Genomic DNA, 18,302 nt, shown 5'->3' with positions numbered 1-18,302 from the left:
ACTCCTACAGTATATATGTGTTCATGTCATATAGAGAGAGTATACTCCTACAGTATATATGTGTTCACATGTCATATAGAGAGAGTATACTCCTACAGTATATATGTGTTCATGTCATATAGAGAGAGTATACTCCTACAGTATATATGTGTTCACATGTCATATAGAGAGAGTATACTCCTACAGTATATATGTGTTCACATGTCATATAGAGAGAGTATACTCCTACAGTATATATGTGTTCATGTCATATAGAGAGAGTATACTCCTACAGTATATATGTGTTCACATGTCATATAGAGAGAGTATACTCCTACAGTATATATGTGTTCATGTCATATAGAGAGAGTATACTCCTACAGTATATATGTGTTCACATGTCATATAGAGAGAGTATACTCCTACAGTATATATGTGTTCATGTCATATAGAGAGAGTATACTCCTACAGTATATATGTGTTCATGTCATATAGAGAGAGTATACTCCTACAGTATATATGTGTTCATGTGTCATATAGAGAGAGTATACTCCTACAGTATATATGTGTTCATGTCATATAGAGAGTGTATACTCCTACAGTATATATGTGTTCATGTCATATAGAGAGTGTATACTCCTACAGTATATATGTGTTCATGTCATATAGAGAGAGTATACTCCTACAGTATATATGTGTTCATGTCATATAGAGAGTGTATACTCCTACAGTATATATGTGTTCATGTCATATAGATAGAGTATACTCCTGCAGTATATATGTCTTCACATGTCATATAGAGAGTATACTCCTACAGTATATATGTGTTCACACGTCATATAGAGAGAGTATACTCCTACAGTATAGATGTGTTCATGTCATATAGAGAGAGTATACTCCTACAGTATATATGTGTTCACATGTCATATAGAGAGAGTATACTCCTACAGTATATATGTGTTCACATGTCATATAGAGAGAGTATACTACTACAGTATATATGTGTTCACATGTCATATAGAGAGAGTATACTCCTACAGTATATATGTGTTCATGTCATATAGAGAGAGTATACTCCTACAGTATATATGTGTTCACATGTCATATAGAGAGAGTATACTCCTACAGTATATATGTGTTCATGTCATATAGAGAGAGTATACTCCTACAGTATAGATGTGTTCATGTCATATAGAGAGTGTATACTCCTACAGTATATATGTGTTCATGTCATATAGAGAGAGTATACTCCTACAGTATATATGTGTTCATGTCATATAGAGAGAGTATACTCCTACAGTATATATGTGTGTTCATGTCATATAGAGAGAGTATACTCCTACAGTATATATGTGTTCACATGTCATATAGAGAGAGTATACTCCTACAGTATATATGTGTTCACATGTCATATAGAGAGAGTATACTCCTACAGTATATATGTGTTCACATGTCATATAGAGAGAGTATACTCCTACAGTATATATGTGTTCATGTCATATAGAGAGTGTATACTCCTACAGTATATATGTGTTCACATGTCATATAGAGAGAGTATACTCCTACACTATATATGTGTTCACATGTCATATAGAGAGAGTATACTCCTACAGTATATATGTGTTCATGTCATATAGAGAGAGTATACTCCTACAGTATATATGTGTTCATGTCATATAGAGAGAGTGTACTCCTACAGTATATATGTGTTCACATGTCATATAGAGAGAGTATACTCCTACAGTATATATGTGTTCATGTCATATAGAGAGAGTATACTCCTACAGTATATATGTGTTCACATGTCATATAGAGAGAGTATACTCCTACAGTATATATGTGTTCATGTCATATAGAGAGTGTATACACCTACAGTATATATGTGTTCATGTCATATAGAGAGAGTATACTCCTACAGTATATATGTGTTCATGTCATATAGAGAGAGTATACTCCTACAGTATATATGTGTTCATGTGTCATAGAGAGAGTATACTCCTACAGTATATATGTGTTCATGTCATATAGAGAGTGTATACTCCTACAGTATATATGTGTTCATGTCATATAGAGAGAGTATACTCCTACAGTATATATGTGTTCACATGTCATATAGAGAGAGTATACTCCTACAGTATATATGTGTTCATGTCATATAGAGAGAGTATACTCCTACAGTATATATGTGTTCACATGTCATATAGAGAGAGTATACTCCTACAGTATATATGTGTTCACATGTCATATAGAGAGAGTATACTCCTACAGTATATATGTGTTCATGTCATATAGAGAGAGTATACTCCTACAGTATATATGTGTTCACATGTCATATAGAGAGAGTATACTCCTACAGTATATATGTGTTCATGTCATATAGAGAGAGTATACTCCTACAGTATATATGTGTTCATGTCATATAGAGAGAGTATACTCCTACAGTATATATGTGTTCATGTCATATAGAGAGAGTATACTCCTACAGTATATATGTGTTCATGTCATATAGAGAGAGTATACTCCTACAGTATATATGTGTTCACATGTCATATAGAGAGAGTATACTCCTACAGTATATATGTGTTCACATGTCATATAGAGAGAGTATACTCCTACAGTATATATGTGTTCACATGTCATATAGAGAGAGTATACTCCTACAGTATATATGTGTTCATGTCATATAGAGAGAGTATACTCCTACAGTATAGATGTGTTCATGTCATATAGAGAGTGTATACTCCTACAGTATATATGTGTTCATGTCATATAGAGAGAGTATACTCCTACAGTATATATGTGTTCATGTCATATAGAGAGTGTATACTCCTACAGTATATATGTGTTAATGTCATATAGAGAGAGTATACTCCTACAGTATATATGTGTTCATGTCATATAGAGAGAGTATACTCCTACAGTATATATGTGTTCATGTCATATAGAGAGAGTATACTCCTACAGTATATATGTGTTCACATGTCATATAGAGAGAGTATACTCCTACAGTATATATGTGTTCACATGTCATATAGAGAGAGTATACTCCTACAGTATATATGTGTTCACATGTCATATAGAGAGAGTATACTCCTACAGTATATATGTGTTCACATGTCATATAGAGAGAGTATACTCCTACAGTATATATGTGTTCATGTCATATAGAGAGTGTATACTCCTACAGTATATATGTGTTCATGTCATATAGAGAGAGTATACTCCTACAGTATATATGTGTTCATGTCATATAGAGAGTGTATACTCCTACAGTATATATGTGTTCATGTCATATAGAGAGAGTATACTCCTACAGTATATATGTGTTCATGTCATATAGAGAGTGTATACTCCTACAGTATATATGTGTTCACATGTCATATAGAGAGAGTATACTCCTACAGTATATATGTGTTCACATGTCATATAGAGAGTGTATACTCCTACAGTATATATGTGTTCACATGTCATATAGAGAGAGTATACTCCTACAGTATATATGTGTTCATGTCATATAGAGAGAGTATACTCCTACAGTATATATGTGTTCATGTCATATAGAGAGAGTATACTCCTACAGTATAGATGTGTTCATGTCATATAGAGAGAGTATACTCCTACAGTATATATGTGTTCATGTCATATAGAGAGAGTATACTCCTACAGTATATATGTGTTCATGTCATATAGAGAGTGTATACTCCTACAGTATATATGTGTTCATGTCATATAGAGAGAGTATACTCCTACAGTATATATGTGTTCATGTCATATAGAGAGAGTATACTCCTACAGTATATATGTGTTCATGTCATATAGAGAGAGTATACTCCTACAGTATATATGTGTTCATGTCATATAGAGAGAGTATACTCCTACAGTATATATGTGTTCATGTCATATAGAGAGAGTATACTCCTACAGTATATATGTGTTCATGTCATATAGAGAGAGTATACTCCTACAGTATATATGTGTTCATGTCATATAGAGAGTGTATACTCCTACAGTATATATGTGTTCATGTGTCATATAGAGAGTGTATACTCCTACAGTATATATGTGTTCATGTCATATAGAGAGAGTATACTCCTACAGTATATATGTGTTCATGTCATATAGAGAGTGTATACTCCTACAGTATATATGTGTTCATGTCATATAGAGAGTGTATACTCCTACAGTATATATGTGTTCATGTCATATAGAGAGAGTATACTCCTACAGTATATATGTGTCCACATGTCATATAGAGAGAGTATACTCCTACAGTATATATGTGTTCATGTCATATAGAGAGAGTATACTCCTACAGTATATATGTGTTCATGTCATAGAGAGAGTATACTCCTACAGTATATATCTGTTCATGTCATATAGAGAGAGTATACTCCTACAGTATATATGTGTTCATGTCATATAGAGAGTGTATACTCCTACAGTATATATGTGTTCACATGTCATATAGAGAGAGTATACTCCTACAGTATATATGTGTTCATGTCATATAGAGAGAGTATACTCCTACAGTATATATGTGTTCATGTCATATAGAGAGAGTATACTCCTACAGTACCGGTATATATCTGTTCATGTCATATAGAGAGTGTATACTCCTACAGTATATATGTGTTCACATGTCATATAGAGAGAGTATACTCCTACAGTATATATGTGTTCATGTCATATAGAGAGAGTATACTCCTACAGTATATATGTGTTCATGTCATATAGAGAGAGTATACTCCTACAGTATATATCTGTTCATGTCATATAGAGAGTGTATACTCCTACAGTATATATGTGTTCACATGTCATATAGAGAGAGTATTCTCCTACAGTATAGATGTGTTCATGTCATATAGAGAGAGTATACTCCTACAGTATATATGTGTTCATGTCATATAGAGAGTGTATACGCCTACAGTATATATGTGTTCATGTCATATAGATAGTGTATACTCCTACAGTATATATGTGTTCATGTCATATAGAGAGTGTATACTCCTACAGTATATATGTGTTCATGTTATAGAGAGTGTATACTCCTACAGTATATATGTGTTCACATGTCATATAGAGAGAGTATACTCCAACAGTATAGATGTGTCCACATGTCATATAGAGAGAGTATACGCCTACAGTATAGATGTGTCCACATGTCATATAGAGAGTGTATTCATAGCTTTCAGTCACGTGGTTTCTTCCCTAGCAACCACCAACCTGACGGGCAAAAAGGATCATAGCAACATCGCGCAACATGGCGAGTGGACGCAATTTACCGGCTGCCTACTATTTAGACCACCTCACCCATGAAGAACTAGCAAGATACACGGAAAAGCTACACATATTGGGCACTTGCGACCCATATTTAGCCCCCGCAGCTGTGTTTGAACCACGCGGCTGTGTTTGAACCACTAAATGCAGTTCTGTCTAAAGACTAAAGTCCCTGCCTGATCTCGTGTTCGGTGACATCTGGATATATCTGGTGGAGAATCCATCCCCATACACCGCAGCCAGGATGAAGGCTTTTAAAAGCACCGAAAGCTACAAATATTTCCACTCTGGTTGGGTAACTAATGCTGGCGTGTGGAAAGTGAAGAATTTCTTCATCGTCAAAGCCAAGGTGAGTGACGTTAAATTAGCCAATGCTATCGGTATGCTAGCTAACGTTACGTTACGGTCAGTGGTAAGCTAGCTCTAGCCTCTTGTCAAAGCGAAGGTGCCTAACGTTTGCCTTTGGTTATGCTACGTTGTCTAATCTAACGTTACACAGCTAAATTACTCTCTTGTGCTAGATAGCTCTAATTTTGGTAGATAGTTACGTTGATCACAGATGTTTACAGCTGGTGACAGGGCTGACATTGATGAAATGAAATCTAAACAAAACCTCTGTCCGTGTCAGGTGAACCATTCCTACTGCCTCAATGATCCACCACTGACAGCATGGGTTGCTGTGGAAAAGGACGGATTAATCCTATTTGGTCACTGTGTCTGCATGGCAGGATTAGGAGAAGTTTGCTCCCACATAGGTGCCATAACCTATGCCCTGCTTGCAGCTGTGAACAGGTATGATTTGATTTGATTCAACAAATGCATTATACGTCACAGTAAAGTCATTTGTTAGGGACGTCACAACAAAGTTCAGGACTTATTTCCAGTGTGGTTCGCTTTACTACATCCAATTACATGCAGGCTAGATGGCACTGCATGCACTGAAAAGGCCTGCAGCTGGATTGAGCCCAGTATGGCATCCTTGAAACCAGCTGACTTGTATGCTGAAGCGAGCCAGATAAGGTTTACAAAGGTCCAGCGAAAGAGAGAAGCTGCTGGCTGGGGTGACCTCCCCCCAGCAAAGATACCACCTCCAACCCCTGATGAATGTACAGCATTCTACAGCATGCTGCATGCAACTGAAGACAGGGAGAAAAAAACAGTGAAAAGCTGCATCCTGCCTGTTGTCCCTGGCCATGCAGAGAGTTTAACACTAAATAATAATGATTGTTTGGTTTCCCAAAAAATAACTAACATGCCATGCCATCTTTAGACACACTTTATGATAATAATTCATTGCATTTATATGGCAACTTTTCTCAGCACCAATAACAATTTACAATGGTCTTTTCATTCACACTCAGGTTCATACCAAGGGCAGTGCAGCTGAACATCCCTGCACCTTTAAGCCAACTGTACATGCCCCAGTATCGAGCTTTATCAGACAAAGAACTACAGGCAAAGAGTGAAGAGATCTTTACAGGGTTGAGTTTGACAGAAGAACATTTGGTCATATCCACATGTCACAAACTTGTTACTAAACCTTATTTATTTCAAATAGTGCCACGTGATAGAGAAGGAGACACAACTTCAAGCAAAATGTGCCATGTGGTTTGAGCAGAAGGCAGGAAGGGTGACTGCTTCCAACATACGAGCAGTCTGCCACACTGACCCAGTCAAACCATCAGTCTCCCTGCTGAAGAAAGTGTGCTATCCTGTCGCCTACAAGGATACAAAGAAAACACCACATTCCCTCAGGTATTCACAGCCACTTAGGTACTCACATCGACAGCGATCTAGGGGATGTAAGAGAAAATTATCATATGCAATACTTGACTTGGGCTAGAACAATAGACACATTTAAATGACTACAAAGACTTGATTGCACAGTTTCTGCCTTTCTGTGTTCCATAAGATACATTTGAATATATGCAATTACCCTTTTGTATTCCATGCCTGTCGTTGACCCTAGAAACTCAAAACAATGCTGAGTCACTCTAGAGTGATGGCCCTGCATTGTTCATTCCAGGCCACCACTCCACCATTCCCCCTAAATCTTCATCCCCCATCACCTTTCTCGATGTACAATGAGTATATGATGATCCCTCAGTATGTTACTGTGATAAGAGCTGTGTTCATTGCTGTCACATTAGCTGTGCACTTTGTTGTGGTAAACATGTAAGCTATTACCATAAATTGCTAAGACACACTGTTTGTGTTGTTTTTAGATGGGGTGTTGAACATGAAGAAGAGGTTGTTAAGAAACACACCAAGCTCACGGAGAGCCAACACACCAACCTCACTGTTAACAAAGCAGGGCTGTTCATCACCCCCAAATATCCTTGGTTAGGGGCATCACCTGATGGTGTCCTAACATGTGACTGCCATGACATGGGTGTGTTGGAGGTTAAGGCACCCAGCAGCCTTCAGGGTACCACAATGGTGGAGAAAAGCAGAGACAGCACGTTTTGTCTACAACTGACTGAGGGCAAACTATCACTAAAGAGGGACCATCAGTACTATTATCAGGTGATTTTTAAAAAATCAATCTGTTTTTATATTTGCTGGTGTAAAGCATCGCAATTGTTACTTTCATTTCAAGTTGACTAAATATAATGCATTATTTATTATTAGGTCCAGACCCAAATTCACCTGACAGAAGCAAGCTACTGTGACTTCGCTGTTTGGGGACCAGGGACAGCAGACACAGAAGAAATGTACATTGAGAGAGTTCTGCCTGATTCAGACTTCTTTGACATTATCTGCGAGAAGGTCCACACATTTGTCAGGACCTGTGAAATTCCAGAGCTAGTAGGTAAAGTCTTCACAGCTCCTGTTCTAGCATCACATGCCACCAAACCAGCTGAAGGCAAGAGTTGTTACTGTGGAATGCCTGTCCTGCCTACTGATGACATACTTGAGTGTACATCAGGGATCTGTAAAACACAATACATTCACAGCGCTTGCTTAAAGATAGACACCACTAACATAAAACGATCATGTTGGAAATGCAGTGACTGTAAAAGAGAACTAGCTAAACAGAAGAGGGAGCAGAAAAAACTGAACAAACCTTGACATGTCTTCATTCATTCTATGGTATACACAGCACAAAAATGTTCAGATGTTAATATTTAATAAAACAATAAAAATTAAAATAAAACAAACTTTCAGTACATGTTCAGTTTTTTTATTTCATTAAATGTACATAAGAATGTGCAGTTTTTCCAAATGAAATGTACACATTTGTGATGAGGCATACAAAGAAATCTTCTACGGTGTGCGGGACATCCTATTTCCTAGTTTATTCTATTCATCCAGCACCCGTCGATGTGCGTACCATATACAGCTTTATCCATGTAGGTACTAACCCAAAGGAACAATAGAGGGAGCAACATTTATCAGAGCGCAGCACACTTGCACTATCTTGTCTAGAGGTGTAAGAGCATGAGGATGTTCAGCTTCACACATTTGAATTCCAATTCTACTCTGAAGGATGGTGTATCTATTTCGGGCCTCACCAATGACCCTCTCCACGTGGATTCTGACAGATGCAAGCCCTCGTGTGGACTCCAACTCTACTGGACTCAGTTGCTTTTTGCCCCTTGTAAATGCTGGGATCTTAAGTTGTGCATTGAAAAGACAAACGGAATCTGCTACATCAAATCCTCGATCTGCCAATATAACATCCCCTGGGTTAAGTTTATCCAAAAACCCACATCTTTCAGTCAGGTGTTTGTCTGATGTTCTACCACCCCATCCGTTAGATATAAAAGAAACAGTTCCTTGTGGTGTGATACCAATAAGATATTTTATGGTATGGTTGTGTTTGTAATTTGAATATGTCTGTGCTCTTGCTCTTGGGTCTCCAGGCTTTTCAATAAATATCTCGAAGCAGTCAATTATACAAGCACATCTACGAAAGACCTGTCTAAATACCATAGGCATTGACAGCAATAGTTCATCTCTATTTGGCCAAAACACAAGTGCTGGAACAAGCTTGGCATTCAATGCATCAATGGTGTTTCTAAATGTTCTGCTAGCAGTTGGAACGGAGACTCTAAAGATGCAGCTAAGCAATGCAAGGGGCAGGTTCATTTTGAGTCTCATAAGGGTTAAGACAAGTTGTTGGAAAGGAGAGAGGATTGTACCAGTTGGTAACAGGGAGAAGACAAACATATAAACAACGTGTAATTTGGCATAGGTGGGCATTCCAGTCATTGTTATCACTTTTTCATTATCATTTTCTAAGGTGGCTTCATCAAATGTACTTAATTTGATCATGTCCTTCAGCCGACGGTTCTCTTCCCTAAGGTAGTTGCATTCCCTCTCTAGTCTTGCAACATTATCCTTGCACCTGTTGTTGTTACACTGCTCAGCCTCAGGAGCAGGTAGCTCTGGCTCCATGTCAGGTAGGCTTTGATCTGGCAGTGCTGGGGCAGCTGCATCTTGCTGCTTCTCCTCACGTTTTTTTATTTTTTTATTTTTTATTTTTTTTTATGAAATGTTCGCTGCACAGACGTGTGTGCTTTGATGGCATCCATTCTTTCTGTCCCGCTCCTGGTACACTTCGTTTGATGGCATTAATCCACACATTTCTCCTCTCTTTATTTTCTTTTTCACTCGGTATCCTATAAAGACACAACCCAGGCCTATCTCCTCGCCGGTTTGTACACCCGATTGCACAGCCACTATCTGGCATGATTGTTTTCTAACCAATGCTACTGTGTTTCCTGGTGCTCTGCAACTTCACAGGCAGTGCCTTTTGCCCGTCAGGTGGGCGTTTCCACTATGCTGTGACGTCACATGAAAGCTATGAATTGGAGGATTTTTAATGAATGCTGATAGGCGCCGACAGAATATCAGCCGCATTTTGTGAATAAACATGTTTATTTAAAATATATATATATACAAATCGCAACTAGGAAGTGAAGGTGGGGGCGGCGCCCCAGCGCCCTCTATCGGCCAGCCGCCACTGGTCAGTATGCATGAGCAGACACACAAACACAAAGACAGGGTCAACTCTCACTGTGTGTGTGTGTGTGTGTGTGTGTGTGTGTGTGTGTGTGTGTGTGTGTGCGTGTGTGCGTGCGTGTGTGTGTCTGTGAGAAAGAGAGATATCAACTGACTGCATGAATAATGTATCTCCCTAATTATAGCAATATGCATATCATGGTTTCAGTAAACCTGCCTGTCGTGTGTGCATGCACCATCCTCACATCTGCTGCCTCTTCTCTCCACACAATAATCAGTATGACCTTAGTATGACCTTAGTCAAACAGTCCTGTCCTATCCACAGAAATACACTTGTCATTCATTTACATTTAAAGGGATAGTTCACTCTAAAATCAAATGTTTGTGATCAACCACGTCTTTACTCCAGTCGATACACCAAAACACTTTATTATCTCCTTATCCCATGTGAATGATGGAATGTTGAAGGTAATGGTCAGTGGTCCTCTGTGGCACAGTTGGTAGAGCATGGCGCTTAGGTTGTGGGTTCGTTTCCCGCTGGGACCATATATACTGAAATGTATGCACTCATTGCAATGTAAGTCACTTTGGATAAAAGCGTCAGCTAAATGTTATTATTATATATTATATTATTTATATATTATATTGTAATGCATTTGACGTTTTACATTTTGATAATTGATTGTAAAATGTCAGAATGAAGACATGAATGGGAGTTCCCATAAGTTTCCTGTTTTCAGATGTCTAGTGCTCGGATGGCAAGATGAGTCGCCAACTAACCAAAACCCATCACTGTAAACCCTGATGTCCATCCTCCTTACAGAGGAGGAGATGAGGTGTGGGTCGATAGATCCAAGTGGATCTCTTCCTGGACATAAATACTTTTCTGGCTCAGATCCTGTCCAGGATTTAATTCCTGAACCTTTATTAGGTTCCTGTATCTTTCTAAGATTTCACTAGGATCCTTTTTTTTTAACATTTTACTACGATGCTTTTTTAAAGATTTCAATAGAATCCTTTGCAAGATGTTACTGCAGTAGGCTCCTCAATCTGAACCAGATATTGGAGAGAAGAGCTACATAATGCTAGATGTCTACAATGGATACAAATGCTATTTGAGCCAAGAAACTTTTGAAGCATTTTGTCATGCAGATCAGTCACAGCTGATCACCATTGTTGTGCGCTGTTTGTGGAGTTGCACAACACTTCTTAGTATAGAGGCTGCTGTATAGGAGTCAACTGAACGGAACTGTGGAAAACAGTTTCAAGTTTCAAGTTTCAAGTTTCCAGTTGGGTGATCCTTGGGTTCAGTTGGGTGATCCTGATGTAACTCTTAACACAGCAGCATCTCCCTCTCTCTGCCTCCTCCCATTGTCTTTCCATAATTTCCCCCATTTTACACATACTCACACACTGCTCTTTTGCTAACTTAAATGTGTTATGTTCTCCCCACTCCTCACCCTTTCTTCTCTGTCTCACATTATCTCTCCCTCGTCTCCCGTCCCTCTCTTTCACTCAGTAGCAGTAATTACCCATTCTTGTTGGGAGTCTAGCCGCTGTAGAAAAATCGTCCCCTATTATTGACATGAATATTTCATAAGTAATTTTGACCGAGCAGTGCAGTCAACTGGACCTTATATCAATACTGTCAGTGTTTTAACACACACACACACACACACACACACACACACACACAAACACATGCACACACACACACACACACACACACACACACACACACACACACACACACACACACACACATACACACACACAGGGTTGTTTACATCCTCATCAACACATTATGACTGACTAGTTGAGTCATCAGGAAGTGGCTTCACACATCCAAGGACACTCCCTATGTCTGTAATGAGGCATACACACACTCCGTAGATCTATGCAAATGATGTGGCTGATTAATAACAGAGTGAGAAAGGTGATGAAAACAGCCCTAAATCAGAGGGTTAGCTACACTGATATTAAACGCATATTAAAATCCCAATGTGAATACTTTCGGCTTGAACCCGAAGTAAGTTCAACTATATTCTGACAGCATGCCTCGGATGGTAGTGCTGTGGTTACAAAGAAGACTGTGCAGTTTTTGATTGATTGATTGAAAACTTTATTAGAAGATTTGCAGAAGTAGGTACATGAAAGTACATATTACATACAAGGTCAACTAACAGGATAAAAACCCAAGAAAGCCACTGGCTTATTTCAATTGGGGTCCTTGATTCTCAATTCATCGTTACATGTAAGACAGACAAAAAAACTAGTACTATCTACAAGATAATACAGACAAATAACTATTACTATCTACAAGATAAACATACATCCATCATGGGAAGAACAATACAACAAAACATAAGGTATGTACAGCGGGTAGGACAGGTGGGGACATACACCACAGGTGGGGGCGGGGGACAAAACACAAAGTATGTACAGTGGGTAGTTCGGGTCTTTTAATCTGATTTTTGATTTAGAGGGTCCAGTTACGGATTGCAGCCTCCTGTAAATGTTTTTTGAGAGTGGTTTTGAAGGTGGGCAGTCACATCAAACTACACTAACAAGCAAAGCATAAATAAAAGGTCTAGTCAAAAGAAATGGTTTTCAAATGTCAACAGAACATGGAATAGGAGAAGAGGGGAGGGCAGGGATACAACTGGGCAATTAAATATTGACTAGAAAGTACAAAAGCCTTTAGCTGCTTGCTATTCCTGCAGCTTTTCATGCAGTCTCTTCACCAAAGAGTGTCCATAAAGGACAGCTTAATTTAAATTCATGTGTTATCTCAATCTGTATATTAATTCCTGAACTTAATTTAATTCCTGGTTAACCATTACCATATTAAATAAATTAATTGTTCTGTGCAAACCTAAAGATACTATCTATCTGCCACAGAGTCTCAATGGCCTAGCTTGACTTTGACAACTGAACAAATATTTAAGTTGAATTTCAGTTGTGACCCTAAAAACATGTATTGGCCTAAAAATGTAATCTCAAACTAAACAACCTGTGGCAACTGTTCAACTGTTGTGTACAGTATAATGACATATAGTAATATTAATATTACTGTTGATATTGAATAATGATATATAGTGTGTGATCCGAGTTCTTTAACAACATTAGCACGGATTTGTGACTCAATATTGCCATCTATTGACTGTTCTTGATAAATCATTTGGGGAAGGAGGATATAATCAGATAGCATTTACAGTTCTATATCTTGGAGCTCCGCCCCATAGGGGAGCTCTGCTCCTATTGGTTTACCCGCTACCTAAAGTAGCCAATGACTGAATTTTTCAATGCCTGCGCCCGCCTGGGGTGCTATATAAAGGGGCCTACTTCGCTCCATCATCCTCCCAAAAAGTTCAGCACGGGTTTATATCTGAAGACTGAGAAGGACGACTACTAAGACTGGAGGACCCGCCAGACTTTTCCCTTCAAGATGGATCGTCCGCCGCCTATGGAAAAGTTCCTCCGGGACGCCTGCCGCTGCGACTTCCAAGCAGCGGAGGACACTTTTCAGCGGAGGAGACTTTTCCCTTCAGCGATGGATCGTCCGCCGCCGACCACGAAGAAGTTCCTCCGGGACACCTGCCGCTGCGATTTTCTAGCAGCGGAGGACAAGCAAGAACGGCGTTCTGGGCAGGCACCTCCCCAAGTAGGGATGGTCCCGCCCGCTCAGCCGGCCCTGACATCACGCCGCCCTCACCCAGCTGAGTGGTCGGTGCCGGTGTCAGAATCAGAAAGCTCTGATGAGAGCGAGCGGCAGGTAGAGCACGTGCTCCCCGCCCTCGCCCCCCCATCACTCCACCACGACTTCCAGGGCCTCCTGGAAGCTGCGGCAGGCGTGTTGGCAATTCCCCGTCCCGCCTCCCCTCCCCCAACGGAGTCCTTCTGGGTGAAGGACCTGTTTTACGGGAAAAGGGCGAAGCGACAGGACCAACCTCCTAACGCTGTCCTCCCGGGCTTAGATAAGTTTGTGGAGGACAAGTGGACAGAACCACTCACAGGCAGGGCGCCGGTGAAGGCGTTCTTGCCCTTTACCAGAGTGGAGGGGCTCGTGGAGGGGATGACCAACGGCTCCCCGCCGCTCGAACCAGCGCTAGCCGCCTACTTGGTACCGGGGTCCAGCGCCTGGTCGGTGCCTAAAAAACCTATGCCGCCCAACCAGCGTGACAAGTTTAACGCCACCCTGGTAGACAAGAGCTACGCTCTCGGTGCGCAGGCGGCGGCAGCGGCGAATAACATCGCCGTGTTTAACGCCGCCATTGCGAAAATCACCACAGACCGACCCAACGGTTTGTCTGCAGCGGAGGCGGTGCTTCTGAGCAAGCTCAGTGCCGCGACGATGTACCTGGCCCAGGGCGTCGCGGTTTGTGGGGGTCGCCTGATGGCAAACGCGGTGGTGCAGCAGCGACAGATGTGGCTGTCTCTCACCACCATGACCGGGGCGGACCGGATGGCCCTACTGAATGCTCCAATAGAGAGACAAGGGCTATTCGGTCCCGCCATGGACACCTTGACGGTGCGCCTGGCCGCGATGGAGGAGGCTAAGAGGCACCTTGCCAGCCACCTCCCCCTCCAGCGACCCTCCACCTCTTCTTCTTCCGCCGTGGTGACGACTAGACCGTCAACGGCTGCGAAACGGAGGTTTCGGTGTGATGCGGCACTGGCTCCACCTCTACAGACGGAGCCATGCCCCACTCGGCATCCCCAGCCCCCGCCGCTGACCACTGGGAGGGCCCGCTACAGCCCCCCACGGCAGCGTGGCCCGGTTTCACTGGCGGAGGGGTCGGTAATGACCCCACCATCGGTTTCCTCTTCATGGCTGCTACCTCATAAAGAGGTAAAAGAAGGAAAATCCCCACCTTACTTTTTCAGTAAAGGTGATTTTCCCATGTTATCTACCGGAGCGGAGACCCGCCTGCCTTGTCGGAGCGTGGTCCAATCGCTACCGGTTAGAAACAAAGCGGAGACTGGCCCAGCGTACCAGCGTGTGGCCAGCTCTCTGCCTAACAGACTTACCCCTATCACGACACAAACAGGGTTAAACACCCCTGTCTGTAGCCGTATAGAGGGACCGTTATTTACATCAATAACCCCTCCATGTCTATCAGGATCTGGCCCAGCTCATGAGCGTGCGGCCGGTTCTTTGATTATCAGGCATAATAAACCTGCGTCAATAAAGGGCATTGTTACACATAGCAAACACTCTTTACAGACGGCAGCCCATCCCTTTCGAAATGACCCCACCTTGGGCTGTGCCACCTCCTCGGTGTGCAGCGGCGGCTGGGGTCATACAGAAATTCAAGCTTTTTCTGTCGACTGCACCACAACAGACGGCCCAGCCGCTGTCGTTGCGTTATGCAGAATGGCTAGAAGGGGCAGGTATTCTGTCGGGCTGGCTGGACAGGACATTGAGGAGGGGATATGCACTACAGTTCATTCAGCCTCCTCCGCCCTTCAGGGGCGTGAGAGAGACTGTTTTGTCCTGCCCGATAAAAACACGTGCGCTCCAGGAGGAGATTACGAATCTCCTAACAAAGGGCGCAGTAACAATGGTTCCGAGGGACCAGTGGGACATGGGGTGGTACTCCCCGTATTTCCTTGTCCCAAAGAAATCCGGAGGCATGAGACCCATACTAGATTTAAGGGTCCTCAACGAGAGAGTGGCGAAACGCCCCTTTCGTATGTTGACGACGAGGCGCCTTCTGTCTTGTATACAGAAGGGCGACTACGGAATCAGCATAGACCTGAGGGACGCGTATTTTCATGTGCCAATCACAGAGAGGCACAGGAAATTTCTACGTTTTGCCTTCCAAGGGAAGGTTTACGAGTACACGCGACTGCCCTTCGGGTACGCGCTTGCTCCTCGAACTTTCTCCAAATGCGTGCAGACAGCACGGTTCGGGCAAGCAGAAGTGGATCTGTTTGCGTCCCGGACGAATGCGCAGTGTCGCCTTTGGTTCTCCCTGCGCGAACAGGACAACCCGCCATTGGGAGTCGATGCATTCGCACACCACCCATGGCCGAGGGTCCTGTTATACGCGTTCCCACCCCTGACATCTATCCTCCCACTGTTGGCACGAGTGAGGTCAGAGAGGCTAGAGTTAATTCTTGTAGCCCCGGACCGTCCCGGAGACCCGTGGTTTCCGGAACTGATGGAGATGTTGGTAGAGGGCCCATGGCCCATACCTCATCGACAAGATGCACTCTCTCAAGCCAGAGGCTTGGTGAGGGGGCCGCCTATGATGGGGGGCCCCCTCATGGCCTAGTTACTGAGAGGGATTTGTTAGAACGCAGGGGTCTGACAGACGCGGTCATTCAGACCATTCAGAGTGCGCGCGCGCAATCCACTGCAAAGGGATATGCGGCGCGCTGGCGAGTGTTTACACAGTGGTGTGAGGGACAGGACGTTGACCCAGTCTGCTGTCGGGTCGAAACGTTCTTGTGCTTCTTACAGTCGCTGTTTGACAAGGGATTGGCGGCGGGAACTATTAAAGTTTACGCGGCTGCCATCTCAGCTTGTCATGAGGGTTTTGCGACAACGACACTGTTCAGTCATTCGCTGGTTAAGCGTTTTTTGACTGGAGTGTGTAGGCTTAGACGCCCTCATAGGACTCTAATGCCAAAATGGGACCTGTCGATTGTGCTAGAGGCGCTGTGCGTGCCCCCATTCGAACCCATTGACACTGTGTCGTTGTGTTTATTGTCTCTCAAGACGAGTCTACTCCTCGCCTTGACTACGGCTAAGCGAGTGAGTGATTTATGTGCTCTCTCGACACGGGCAGATTGTTTGATCATATCTGATGACGAAACAAAAGCTGTGTTACGCCCTAACCCGGCTTTTATCCCTAAGGTTAATCGTGGGTTTAGGGTTCAGAGCTGTGCTCTGAGCGCCTTTTTTCCTCCTCCTCACGACGGAGAGAGGGAGAGGCGTTTACATTGTCTATGTCCGGTGCGCGCGTTGGCACAATATGTGAAGCGCACAGCAGGATTGAGATCTTCTCCCCAGCTTCTGATCTGCTACGGCGGACAGAAAGCCGGGGCACCACTCTCGAAGCAGAGGCTGTCCCATTGGATTTGCGAGGCTATTAGCCTCGCATACGAATCGAAGGGGCAGCCCGTGCCGACTGGCATTCGGGCTCATTCCACCAGGGGCATGGCCACATCAGTGGCCATTCTCAGGGGAGTGGGAGTGGAGGAGATATGTGAGGCGGCGTCTTGGTCGTCGCCATCACCTTTTGTACGGTATTACTTGAAAGATATTTCTTCCTCATCCTTTTCTCATTCTGTCCTCAGTTTTGCTGATGACTGATGTAGTGGGGAAGGCACTTGGATTACCCTGGTCATGGGGATTCTATTCAAGTGCTGTCAGGATGAATACGGATGTGCCTGGGGAGGGGACCCTCCTCCAGGACATGTTCCGTTAGATCAACAAACCTACGTGCTCACGTAAGGGTTAGATCAGTGATATTTCTTCTGCATCCTTTTCTCATTCTGTCCTCAGTTTTGCTGAGATAGATAGTTTTCCTGAGATAGACTCCAGTTCTATGAGTGGAGCGGAGCCCCATAGGGCTGCTGGCCCACTTCGACTCGTTCAAACCCGGCTGTTTTGTATGTTTGGGAGAATGATGGAGCGAAGTACACCCCTTTATATAGCACCCCAGGCGGGCGCAGGCATTGAAAAATTCAGTCATTGGCTACTTTAGGTAGCGGGTAAACCAATAGGAGCAGAGCTCCCCTATGGGGCTCCGCTCCACTCATAGAACTGGAGTCTATCTCCATAACTATCGTTCTCACGACTCTCTGTAGCGCATTTCTCTCCGCGGTTGTGCAGCTGGAGAACCAGTTGCAGATGCCGTAGGTGAGGATGCTCTCCACTGCGCCGCGGTAGAAGGCCACCAGTATCTCCTGCTTGTTGTGTTCCTTCCAAGTAGAGCCGCTGTTGTGCCTTCTTGATGGTGGCTGCTGTGTTGTTCTTCAAGGACAGGTCATCCTGTATGTGCACCCCCAGGAATCGGAGGGTTGAGACTCTCTCCACGCTCTCTCCGTCGATGAGCAGGGGCTGG

The sequence above is a fragment of the Nansenia antarctica genome, assembly GCF_963989245.1.
Source record: "Nansenia antarctica genome assembly, chromosome: 7".
Classification (NCBI taxonomy): Eukaryota; Metazoa; Chordata; class Actinopteri; order Argentiniformes; family Microstomatidae; genus Nansenia; species Nansenia antarctica.
The sequence above is the reverse complement of the archived record's forward strand: the minus strand, read 5'-3'. Positions refer to the sequence as shown.